At 48.2% G+C, this 11857-nt stretch overlaps 1 pseudogene across 1 annotated transcript in view; it reads right to left on the bottom strand.

Moving 5' to 3' along the window:
* Positions 1 to 11857, bottom strand: part of LOC144606939 (digestive cysteine proteinase 2-like) — a 31387-nt pseudogene extending 19530 nt beyond the window's left edge. Inside the window, exons 1-2 of the transcript XR_013549011.1 lie at positions 11732 to 11857; positions 4530 to 4589 (exon numbers count right to left, since the gene is read on the bottom strand). The product of XR_013549011.1 is annotated as a digestive cysteine proteinase 2-like (transcript). The remainder of the gene's footprint in view (positions 1 to 4529; positions 4590 to 11731) is intronic.

The raw sequence follows: 11857 nt of genomic DNA on the forward strand, positions 1-11857 counted from the left end.
ACATTCTGAAGGGGGAGGGTGAGCAGCCAGTTGTCGTGGTGCACGTTGGCACCAACGATTTAGGTAAAAATCGGGATGAGGTCCTACAAGGTGAATTTAGAGAGCTAGGAGATAAACTAAAAAGTAGGACCTCAAAGGTAATAATCTCTGGATTACTACCAGTGCCACGTGCTAGTGCACGTGCACAACCCGCAGGCATTGCCACTTTCATTTCACTGCACATCGAGTATGTGTATGTGACAAATAAATTTGACTTGACTTGACTTGACTTGAGTAGGAATAGGAGGATATTTCATATGAATACGTGGCTTGAAAAATGGTGCAAGGGGGAGGGATTCAAATTTTTAGGACATTGGAACCAGTTCTGGGAGAGGTGGGACCAGTACAAACAGGACGGTCTGCACCTGAGCTGGAATGGAACCAATGTCCTAGGGGGAGTGTTTGCTAGTGCTGTCAGGGAGGATTTAAACTAATGTGGCAGGGGGATGGGAGCTGGAGCAGAGAGACAGAGGGGTGTAAAATGAGGGTAGAAGCAACAGGTAGCAAGGTGAAAAGTAAAAGTGGTAGGCAGACAAATCCAGGGCAAAAATCAAAAAGGGCCACTTTTCAACATAATCGTACAAGGGGTAAGAGAGTTGTAAAAACAAGCCTGAAGGCTTTGTGTCTCAATGCAAGGAGTATACGTAATAAGGTGGATGAATTAAATGTGGAGATAATTATTAATGATTATGATATAGTTGGGATTACGGAGACATGGCTCCAGGGTGACCAAGGCTGGGAGCTCAACATCCAGGGATATTCTATATTCAGGCGGGATAGACAGAAAGGAAAAGGAGGTGGGGTAGCATTACTGGTTAGAGAGGAGATTAAAGCAGTGGAAAGGAAGGACATTAGCTTGGAGGAAGTGGAATCGATATGGGTAGAGCTACGAAACACTAAGGGGCAGAAAACGCTAGTGGGAGTTGTGTACAGGCCACCTAACAGCAGTAGGGAGGTTGGGGATGGCATCAAGCAGGAAATTAGAAATGCATGCACTAAAGGCGCAGCAGTTATAATGGGTGACTTCAATCTACATATAGATTGGGTGAACCAAATTGGCAGGGGTGCTGAGGAAGAGGATTTCTTGGAATGTTTGAGAGATGGTTTTCTAAACCAACATGTCGAGGAACCAACGAGAGAACAGGCCATTCTAGACTGGGTATTGAGTAATGAGGAAGGGTTAGTTAGCAGTCTTGTTGTGCGAGGCCCCTTGGGCAAGAGTGATCATAATATGGTAGAGTTCTTCATTAGGATGGAGAGTGACAAAGTCGATACAGAAACAAGTGTTCTGAACTTAAAGAAAGGTAACTTTGAGGGTATGAGGCGTGAATTGTCCAAGATAGACTGGTGATTGATGCTGAAAGGGTTGACAGTGGACATGCAATGGAAGGCATTTAAAGGTCGCATGGATGAACTACAAACTACAACAAGTGTTCATCCCAGTTTGGCAAAAGAACAAACCAGGAAAGGTAGTGCATCCGTGGCTAACAAGGGAAATCAAGGATAGTATTAAAACAAAAGATGAAGCATACAGATTAGCCATAAAAAGTAGCATACCAGAGGACTGGGAGAAATTCAGAGTCCAGCAGAGGAGGACAAAGGGCTTAATTAGGGAAGGGAAAATAGATTATGAGGGAAAACTGGCAAGGAACATAAAAACAGATTGCAAAAGCTTTTATAAATATGTCAAGAGAAAAAGATTACTTAAGGCAAATGTAGGTCCCTTGCAGTCGGAAACAGGTGAATTGATCATAGGGAACAAGGAGATGGCAGACCAATTGAACAAATACTTTGGTTCTGTCTTCACTAAGGAAGACATAAACCGTCTGCCGGAAATAGTGGGGGACCAGGGGTCTAAAGAGATGGAGGAACTGAGGGAAATCCAGGTTAGTCGGGAAGTGGTGTTAGGTAAATTAAATGGATTAAAGGCAGATAAATCCCCAGGGCCAGATAGGCTGCATATTTGAATATTTGCATAACGATACAATCGTGCTGCAAGAACTTCATGTTTGTGTTTGTGATCGTTCGATTTGGTCACTTGAGCGTGCCCACACAATGGAGATAAGGTGTGTAATGATTAAGACATCTGCAGATGAATGGAACTGAGTCAGTGTTTGCCAATGAACTGTGTAGCAAGGAACTGCAGATGCTGGTTGAAACCAAAAATAGACACAAAAAGCTGCAGTAACCTACTGTTACTCCAGCTACTGGTTACTCCAGTTACTCCTGGTTACTCTACTGTTACTCCAGCTACTGGTTACTCCAGTTACTCCTGGTTACTCTACTGTTACTCCAGCTACTGGTTACTCCAGTTACTCCTGGTTACTCTCCTGTTACTCCAGCTACTGGTTACTCCAGTTACTCCTGGTTACTCTCCTGTTACTCCAGCTACTGGTTACTCCAGTTACTCCTGGTTACTCTACTGTTACTCCAGCTTTGTTGTGTATATCATTGCCAATGAACTGCAAATGTTGGACATTTGACCGGAAGACAGAAAACGCTGGATACAATCCAACAGGGTTAAGGATATTCAATCTTCAGAATTAATTGTCTGTTTGTTTTTATGTCTTGACTGTTTTTGTAAAGCGTCTTTGAGCATTTGGAAAAGCGCTATAAAAAATAAATGTTTATTATTATTATTATTATTAATAGGGCGGCACAGTGGCGCAGCGGTAGAGTTGCTGCCTTACAGCAAATGCAGCGCCGGAGACTCAGGTTTGATCCTGACTACGGGCGCCGTCTGTACGGAGTTTGTACGTTCTCCCCGTGACCTGCGTGGGTTTTCTCCGAGATCTTCGGTTTCCTCCCACACTCCAAAGACGTACAGGTTTGTAGGTTAATTAACTGGGTAAATGTAAAAAATTGTCCCTAGTGTGTGTGGGATAGTGTTAGTGTGCGGGGATCGCTGGGCGGCACGGACCTGGTGGGCCGAAGGGCCTGTTTCCGCGCTATATCTCTAAATCTGTATCTCTATTAAAAAAAAACTCACTCCCCAAAATTTGCGATACAGAATAAAATTTGCCCTGAGAATTTATGTGGTGGAAAAAAGTACCTACTAGTTCGTTTCTCAGGATATGAGGAACTGCAGATGCTGGTTTACAAAATAAAAGACACAAGGTGCTGGAGTAACTAAATGCTGGAGCTACACCAGAACGTTGTGTATTTATTTCTTCTTTCAAGTCGCATTACTGACACGTGCTTAAATGAAGTGCCTTCCTGTGAGAGTAAGTTGCAATAAGGACAATTTACTGGGGAAATGATACCACCCACGTGCTCCAATGCAGGGTCTCCCGTATCTGTGGAATGAGAAACAGTTAATGTTTCAGATCGAAGACCCTTCATCATGATTGAGGGAGGTGCTGCACGTATCTGTATCCAACTCTGCTTCCTCGCATAGAAACAAAGTGCTGGAGTAGGCAGCGGGTCAGGCAGCATCTGTGGAGAACATGGATGGGTGACGTTTCACAAAGTGCTGGAGTAACTCAGCGGGTCAGGCAGCATCTGTGGAGAACATGGATAGGTGACGTTTCACAGAGTGCTGGAGTAACTCAGCGGGTCAGGCAGCATCTGTGGAGAACATGGATGGGTGACGTTTCACAGAGTGCTGGAGTAACTCAGCGGGTCAGGCAGCATCTCTGGAGAATGTGGATAGGTGACGGTTTGACTGATTTTCATTCATTGTGTTCTAAACGTCCAGTGGCAGCTCATTCTCACACACTGGCACTGAGCCCCAGCCACAGTTTGTACCTTCCTCCCAAGCTGTCACTGTGTACCAGTCATAGACCACGAGCAACCAAGGATGAACTGAATTCCTAAAAGAATCACCAATATCCAGCATATTTTGGCCACCCAAATCTGTACAATACATTTCATATTGTGAAACAGAGTGGTTGTCAGGTACCATTGGGTGGCGCAGCGGTAGAGTTGCTGCCTCACAGCACCAGAGACCCGGGTTCCATCATGACTGCGGGTGCTGTCTGTACGTAGTTTGTACGTTCTACCCGTGACCCGTGTGGGTTTTCTCCAGGTGCTCGTGTTTCCTCCCACACTCCAAAGTCCCAAAGGTCTGTAAGCTAATTGTCCTGGTGTAATTAAACTGTCCCTGGTGCATGTAGGGTGGTGTTAGTGTGCGGAGATCGCAGTTCGGAGCAGACGTGGTGGGCCGCAGGGCCTGTTTCTGCACTGTATCACTAAAGTAGACTAGTGTACGGGATGATCGCTGGTCGGCGCGGACTCGGTGGGCCGAAGGGCCTGTTCCCGCACTGTATTTCTAAACTAGAAACAACCTCTGACGACTGACTGGATACAGACAGCAACAACAAGACTCCACTCCTTCCCCCAGCCAGTCCCAAGGCACTGCCATACTGTCCTTATTGTGCTTCTCACTGGGAAAGTGTTGCTGAAATCTCCTCTGTGTGCAGTGCCATCTTTTTTCACATAATGGGATGCTGTTTGCAAAACTCATGTTATTTAAAAAGCATGCACCATACCTGAAACATGGTAAATGTCCCCAAATGAAGGAAGCTTGTCGGGCTTTGCATCGAGCACGGCTGAAAACAAATACTCGAGTTAGAAATGTACATTTACAGTGTGGTCACCAAATATTTCAATGACACAGGTTTGCCCAGAAATCCCAGCACACAGGCGGCAGGGCAGCCCAGAGACACGGCTTCCATCCTGACTACGGGTTCCGTCTGTGTGGAGTTTGCACCTTCTCTCTGTGACCATTTGGGTTTTCTCCGGATGCTCCGGTTTCCTCCCACATCCTAAAGACGTGCGAGTTTGTTGGTTAATTGTAAATTGCCCCTCGTTTGTAAGGAATGGATGAGAAAGTGGAATAACATAGAACTAGTGTGCAAAAGGGCACAAAGTGCTGGAGTAACTCAGCGGGTCAGGCAGCACCTGTGGAGAACATGGATAGGTGACGTTTCACAGAGTGCTGGAGTAACTCAGTGGGTCAGGCAGCATCTCTGGAGAACATGGATAGGTGACATTTCACAGAGTGCTGGAGTAACTCAGCGGGTCAGGCAGCATCTCTGGAGAAAGGTTGGGAGGACCAGCATGGGGTGAGACTATGGTTTAGCCAGAGTTGTCACCTGCCAGCCCATCTTCAGCCCAACGTCACGTTCTCCCGGGCCAGGAGTGCCGTATGACCAACAACCCCAGGCCACTGTTTCTGCAAGGAGATTTACACAGAGTTCTTTAGTTTTTTGGTTTAGAGATACAGTGCAGAAACAGGCTCTTCGGCCCATCGAGTCCGTGCCGACCAATGATCCCCGCACACTAACACTATCCTACACACACTAGGGACTATTTACAATTTTACCAGCTGATTAACCTACAAACCTGCACATCTTTGGGGTGTGGGAGGAAAACGGAGCACCCGGGGAAAACCCACACGGGTAGAACGTATAAACTCCGTCCAGACAGCACCCGTAGTCAGAATTGAACCCGAGTCTTTGGCGCTGTGAGGCAGCAACTCTACCGCTGCTCCACCGTGCCGATTTGTGAAGGGTTTCGATGGAATAAAGGACAGCAAAACTAGAGGTGGTGGATCACATTTCCCCTGCACTGCTCTGAAAGGGGGTTGCTCCAGGAGGGAAGTTATCACATGGAGGTTATCACATGGTTGCTCGAGGAGGGACATTATCACATGGACCGCGTTGTATCACGGGGTGTTGAGACAAGAGACTACGATAGGAAGCGGACAGTTGCATTTCCCAACTGGTGCAATTTGATTGGAAACAGGAACAGGGTCCAAACTTGCTGATTTGGACTGGGTTACATCAACGTTCAATGTTCAATTTTATCCAAAGCCATGCAAAATAAAGCCGGGTTTCTCAAATCAGCAAGTTTGGGCTTTCTGAACCTCGAGTTCATTAAGTGAGATTAAGACTGAAATTCAATTATCTTTATTAATGTTGTCATTTAGCAATGACATAACATAATTAAACAGCTAATATATTCACACCACCAAGTCATAGAGTGATACAGCGTGGAAACAGGCCCTTCGGCCCAACTTGCCCACACTGACCAGATAGGCGTTTCTGCGGCCGCAAACGAGACTCCAGGATGGTATGTGGCCTCCCTGGTGCAAGGGTCAGGGATATCTCTGAGCGGCTGCAGGACATTCTGAAGGGGGAGGGTGAGCAGCCAGTTGTCGTGGTGCACGTTGGCACCAACGATTTAGGTAAAAAACGGGATGAGGTCCTACAAGGTGAATTTAGAGAGCTAGGAAATAAACTAAAAAGTAGGACCTCAAAGGTAATAATCTCTGGATTACTACCAGTGCCACGTGCTAGTCAGAGTAGGAATAGGAGGATATTTCATATGAATACGTGGCTTGAAAAATGGTGCAAGGGGGAGGGATTCAAATTTTTAGGACATTGGAACCAGTTCTGGGAGAGGTGGGACCAGTACAAACAGGACGGTCTGCACCTGAGCTGGAATGGAACCAATGTCCTAGGGGGAGTGTTTGCTAGTGCTGTCAGGGAGGATTTAAACTAATGTGGCAGGGGGATGGGATCAGGAGCAGAGAGACAGAGGGGTGCAAAATGAGGGTAGAAGCAACAGGTAGCAAGGTGAAAAGTAAAAGTGGCAGGCAGACAAATCCAGGGCAAAAATCAAAAAGGGCCACTTTTCAACATAATCGTACAAGGGGTAAGAGAGTTGTAAAAACAAGCCTGAAGGCTTTGTGTCTCAATGCAAGGAGTATACGTAATAAGGTGGATGAATTAAATGTGGAGATAGTTATTAATGATTATGATATAGTTGGGATTACGGAGACATGGCTCCAGGGTGACCAAGGCTGGGAGCTCAACATCCAGGGATATTCTATATTCAGGCGGGATAGACAGAAAGGAAAAGGAGGTGGGGTAGCGTTACTGGTTAGAGAGGAGATTAAAGCAGTGGAAAGGAAGGACATTAGCTTGGAGGAAGTAGAATCGATATGGGTAGAGCTACGAAACACTAAGGGGCAGAAAACGCTAGTGGGAGTTGTGTACAGGCCACCTAACAGCAGTAGGGAGGTTGGGGATGGCATCAAGCAGGAAATTAGAAATGCATGCACTAAAGGCACAGCAGTTATAATGGGTGACTTCAATCTACATATAGATTGGGTGAACCAAACTGGCAGGGGTGCTGAGGAAGAGGATTTCTTGGAATGTTTGAGAGATGGTTTTCTAAACCAACATGTCGAGGAACCAACGAGAGAACAGGCCATTCTAGACTGGGTATTGAGTAATGAGGAAGGGTTAGTTAGCAGTCTTGTTGTGCGAGGCCCCTTGGGCAAGAGTGATCATAATATGGTAGAGTTCTTCATTAGGATGGAGAGTGACAAAGTCGATACAGAAACAAGTGTTCTGAACTTAAAGAAAGGTAACTTTGAGGGTATGAGGCGTGAATTGTCCAAGATAGACTGGCGATTGATGCTGAAAGGGTTGACGGTGGACATGCAATGGAAGGCATTTAAAGGTCGCAAGGATGAACTACAACAAGTGTTCATCCCAGTTTGGCAAAAGAACAAACCAGGAAAGGTAGTGCATCCGTGGCTAACAAGGGAAATCAAGGATAGTATTAAAACAAAAGATGAAGCATACAGATTAGCCAGAAAAAGTAGCATACCAGAGGACTGGGAGAAATTCAGAGTCCAGCAGAGGAGGACAAAGGGCTTAATTAGGAAAGGGAAAATAGATTATGAGGGAAAACTGACAAGGAACATAAAAACAGACTGCAAAAACTTTTATAAATATGTCAAGAGAAAAAGATTAGTTAAGGCAAATGTAGGTCCCTTGCAGTCGGAAACAGGTGAATTGATCATAGGGAACAAGGAGATGGCAGACCAATTGAACAAATACTTTGGTTCTGTCTTCACTAAGGAAGACATAAACCGTCTGCCGGAAATAGCGGGGGACCAGGGGTCTAAAGAGATGGAGGAACTGAGGGAAATCCAGGTTAGTCGGGAAGTGGTGTTAGGTAAATTAAATGGATTAAAGGCAGATAAATCCCCAGGGCCAGATAGGCTGCATCCCAGAGTGCTTAAGGAAGTAGCCTCAGAAATTGTGGATGCATTAGTGATAATTTTTCAAAACTCTTTAGATTCTGGAGTAGTTCCTGAGGACTGGAGGGTAGCTAATGTAACCCCACTGTTTAAAAAGGGAGGGAGAGAGAAAACGGGGAATTATAGACCAGGTAGCCTAACATCGGTAGTGGGGAAAATGCTAGAGTCAGTTATTAAAGATGTGATAGCATCACATTTGGAAAGTGGAGAAATCATCGGACAAAGTCAGCATGGATTTACCAAAGGCAAATCATGTCTGACGAATCTTATAGAATTTTTCGTGGATTTAACTAGTAGAGTGGATAAGGGAGAACCAGTCGATGTGTTATATCTGGACTTTCAGAAGGCCTTCGACAAGGTCCCACATAGGAGATTGGTGTACAAACTTAAAGCACACGGTATTGAGGGTTCAGTGTTGAGGTGGATAGAAAATTGGTTGGCGGACAGGAAGCAAAGAGTAGGAATAAACGGGTCCTTTTCGGAATGGCAGGCAGTGACTAGTGGGGTACCGCAAGGCTCAGTGCTGGGACCCCAGTTATTTACAGTGTATATTAATGATTTGGACGAGGGAATTGAATGCAACATCTCTAAGTTTGCGGATGACACGAAGCTGGGTGGCAGTGTTAGCTGCGAGGAGGATGCTAGGAGGCTGCAGAGTGACTTGGATAGATTAGGTGAGTGGGCAAATGCATGGCAGATGCAATATAATGTGGATAAATGTGAGGTTATCCACTTTGGCGGCAAGAACAGGAAAGCAGAGTATTACCTGAATGGTGACCGATTGGGAGAAGGGGAGATGCAACGTGACCTGGGTGTCATGGTGCACCAGTCATTGAAAGCAAGCGTGCAGGTGCAGCAGGCAGTGAAGAAAGCGAATGGTATGTTGGCATTCATAGCAAGAGGATTTGAGTTTAGGAGCAGGGAGGTTCTGCTGCAGTTGTACAGGGCCTTGGTGAGACCGCACCTGGAGTATTGTGTGCAGTTTTGGTCTCCTAACCTGAGGAAAGACGTTCTTGCCTTAGAGGGAGTACAGAGAAGGTTCACCAGATTGATCCCTGGGATGGCGGGACTTACATATGAGGAAAGACTAGATAGACTGGGCTTGTACTCGCTGGAATTTAGAAGACTGAGGGGGGATCTTATAGAAACATATAAAATTCTTAAGGGGTTGGAGAGGCTAGATGCGGGAAAATTGTTCCCGATGTTGGGGGAGTCCAGAACCAGGGGTCACAGCTTAAGGATAAGGGGGAAGTCTTTTAGGACCGAGATGAGAAAACATTTCTTCACACAGAGAGTGGTGAGTCTGTGGAATTCTCTGCCACAGAAGGTAGTTGAGGCCAGTTCATTGGCTATATTTAAGAGGGAGTTAGATGTGGCCCTTTTTGCTAAAGGGATCAGGGGGTATGGAGAGAAGGCAGGTACAGGCTACTGAGCTGAATGATCAGCCATGATCATATTGAATGGCGGTGCAGGCTCGAAGGACCGAATGGCCTACTCCTGCACCTATTTTCGATGTTTCTATGTTTCTATGTCCCATCTACACTGGTCCCACCTGCCTGCGTTTGGTCCATATCCCACCAAGCCTGTTCTATCCATGTACCTGTGTAAATGTTACTTAGATGTTGCATGGTACTTGCCTCAACTACCTCCTCCAACAGCTCCATCCATACACGCACCATCCTTTGTGTGAAAACGTTGCCCCTCAGGTTCCTGTTAAATCTTTCCCCCCTCACCTTAAACCCAAGTCCCCTGGTTCTCGATTCCCCTACTCAGGGTAAAAGACCATGCATTTACCCAACCGATTCCTATCATCCTCCTGCGCTTCAAGGAATAAAGTCCTATAGTGTTCCATCAGATACAAAAGGCGCAATGAAGTCCAAAGGGCCTAAGTAGGCCTCAGGTCCAGACAGCCCGGTGGTGCAGCGGGTAGAACTGCTGCCTCACAGCACCAGAGACCCAGGTTCCATCCTGACCTCATGTGTGGTCTGTGTGGAGTTCGCATGTTCTCCCTGTGACTGCGGGGGTTTCCTCCGGGTGCTCCGGTTTCCTCCCACATTCCAAAGACGTGCGGGTTTGTAGGATAATTGGCCCTGTGTAAATTGCTCCTAGTGTGTAGAGAGTGGTTAAGAAAGTGGGATAACGTAGAACTAGGGTGATCGATGGTCGGTGTGGACTCGGAGGGCTGAAGAACCTCTTTCCATGTTGTATGTCTAAACTAAACTGACCGCCCTGCACACCAACTGAGATCCTGTCACGAGAGAACGTCCAATCTCAACAGATGTCCTTCAAACACAATAGCAAAACAAGCCAGAATAATCCCAGCTACAATCCGCCTTTGGTTTCAATGTGTTTTTAAAAATAATTGACATGAACACGACCAGCAAGTCTAAACTTGCCAGTAATGGTGGCCAGTAAATGTGTTCATTTTGACAGGTTGAACGTAAATTACGTATTGACAGCAGAAGAGCTATCTTCAAACAGAATGTTTAGACTTTAGCCAATGCGACTCCCCCAGCCTCCAATCTACCTTGTTGTGGCCCTTGCACTTTTACAAAATCTGCACTTTCCCTGTAGCTGGTACACCACATACTACACTCTATGTTTGTTTTGCACTGGCCATTGGACTTGTGTTTGGGATGATCTGCCTGGATAACACATGCAACAGAGATGTTCACTGTACCTCAGTACAGGTGACAATAATGAACCTAGCACATTCCTGGAGGGAATCTACCCTGCCCCACGTCTTCCCCACGACCTGATCCCTTCCCCCCTCTCCTCCCCACCTCCCTCCCTGAAACTGTCACCCCCCCCCCCTCACACTACACCCCTCACCTGTCCTCACCCATCCCCCATCTCCACAGCTCTCCACCTGTCCTCAGTGCCTCCCTCTGCACCTGTAGCTAGACCTCACCTCCCACCTCCCCCGCCCGCTCGTCCCCGCTCCCTGTCCGTGCCCTGCCGGCTCTCCCACCCGGTGCCCGCTCTGCAGGTGTCCCGTTACCGGTCCCGGTCCCACCACCTGCCCCCCTCTCCCCCTCCTCTCCAGGTGTCCCGACCCCACCACCTGCCCCCACCCTCTCCAGGTGTCCGTGTCTCTGTGTGTGTCCCCAGTACCCCCCCCCCCCCCCCTCTCTCCAGGTGTCCCGGTCCCAGTACCTGCCCCCCTTTCCCCCCCTCTCCAGGTGTCCGTGTCCCGTGTCCCGGTCCCAGTACTCCCCCTCTCTCTCCAGGTGTCCCTGCCCCACCACCTGCCCCCCAGGTGTCCCGGTCCCAGTACCTGCCCCCCTCTCCCCCCCCCCCCCCCTCTCCAGGTGTCCGTGTCCCGTGTCCCGTGTCCCGGTCCCAGTACCCCCCCCTCCCCTCTCCAGGTGTCCCGACCCCACCACCTGCCCCCCAGGTGTCCCGGTCCCAGTACCTGCCCCCCTCTCCCCCCCCCCCTCTCCAGGTGTCCGTGTCCCGTGTCCCGTGTCCCGGTCCCAGTACCCCCCCCCCCTCTCCAGGTGTCCCGGTCCCAGTACCCCCCCTCTCTCTCCAGGTGTCCCGACCCCACCACCTGCCCCCTCCCCTCTCCAGGTGTCCCGACCCCACCACCTGTCCCCCAGGTGTCCGTGTCCCCGTGTGTGTCCCCAGTACCTGCCCAGCAGCTGAGCAACGTAACAATCCAGCCGCGCATGCCGCCTCCGCAACGTGAATGTCCCGTCACCCAGTGGGTGTCACCGCCGCGCCGACACCCACCCACCCAGCCGCCGCTCCGCCCAT

The sequence above is a fragment of the Rhinoraja longicauda genome, chromosome 27 (genome assembly GCF_053455715.1).
Source record: "Rhinoraja longicauda isolate Sanriku21f chromosome 27, sRhiLon1.1, whole genome shotgun sequence".
Taxonomy (NCBI): Eukaryota; Metazoa; Chordata; class Chondrichthyes; order Rajiformes; family Arhynchobatidae; genus Rhinoraja; species Rhinoraja longicauda.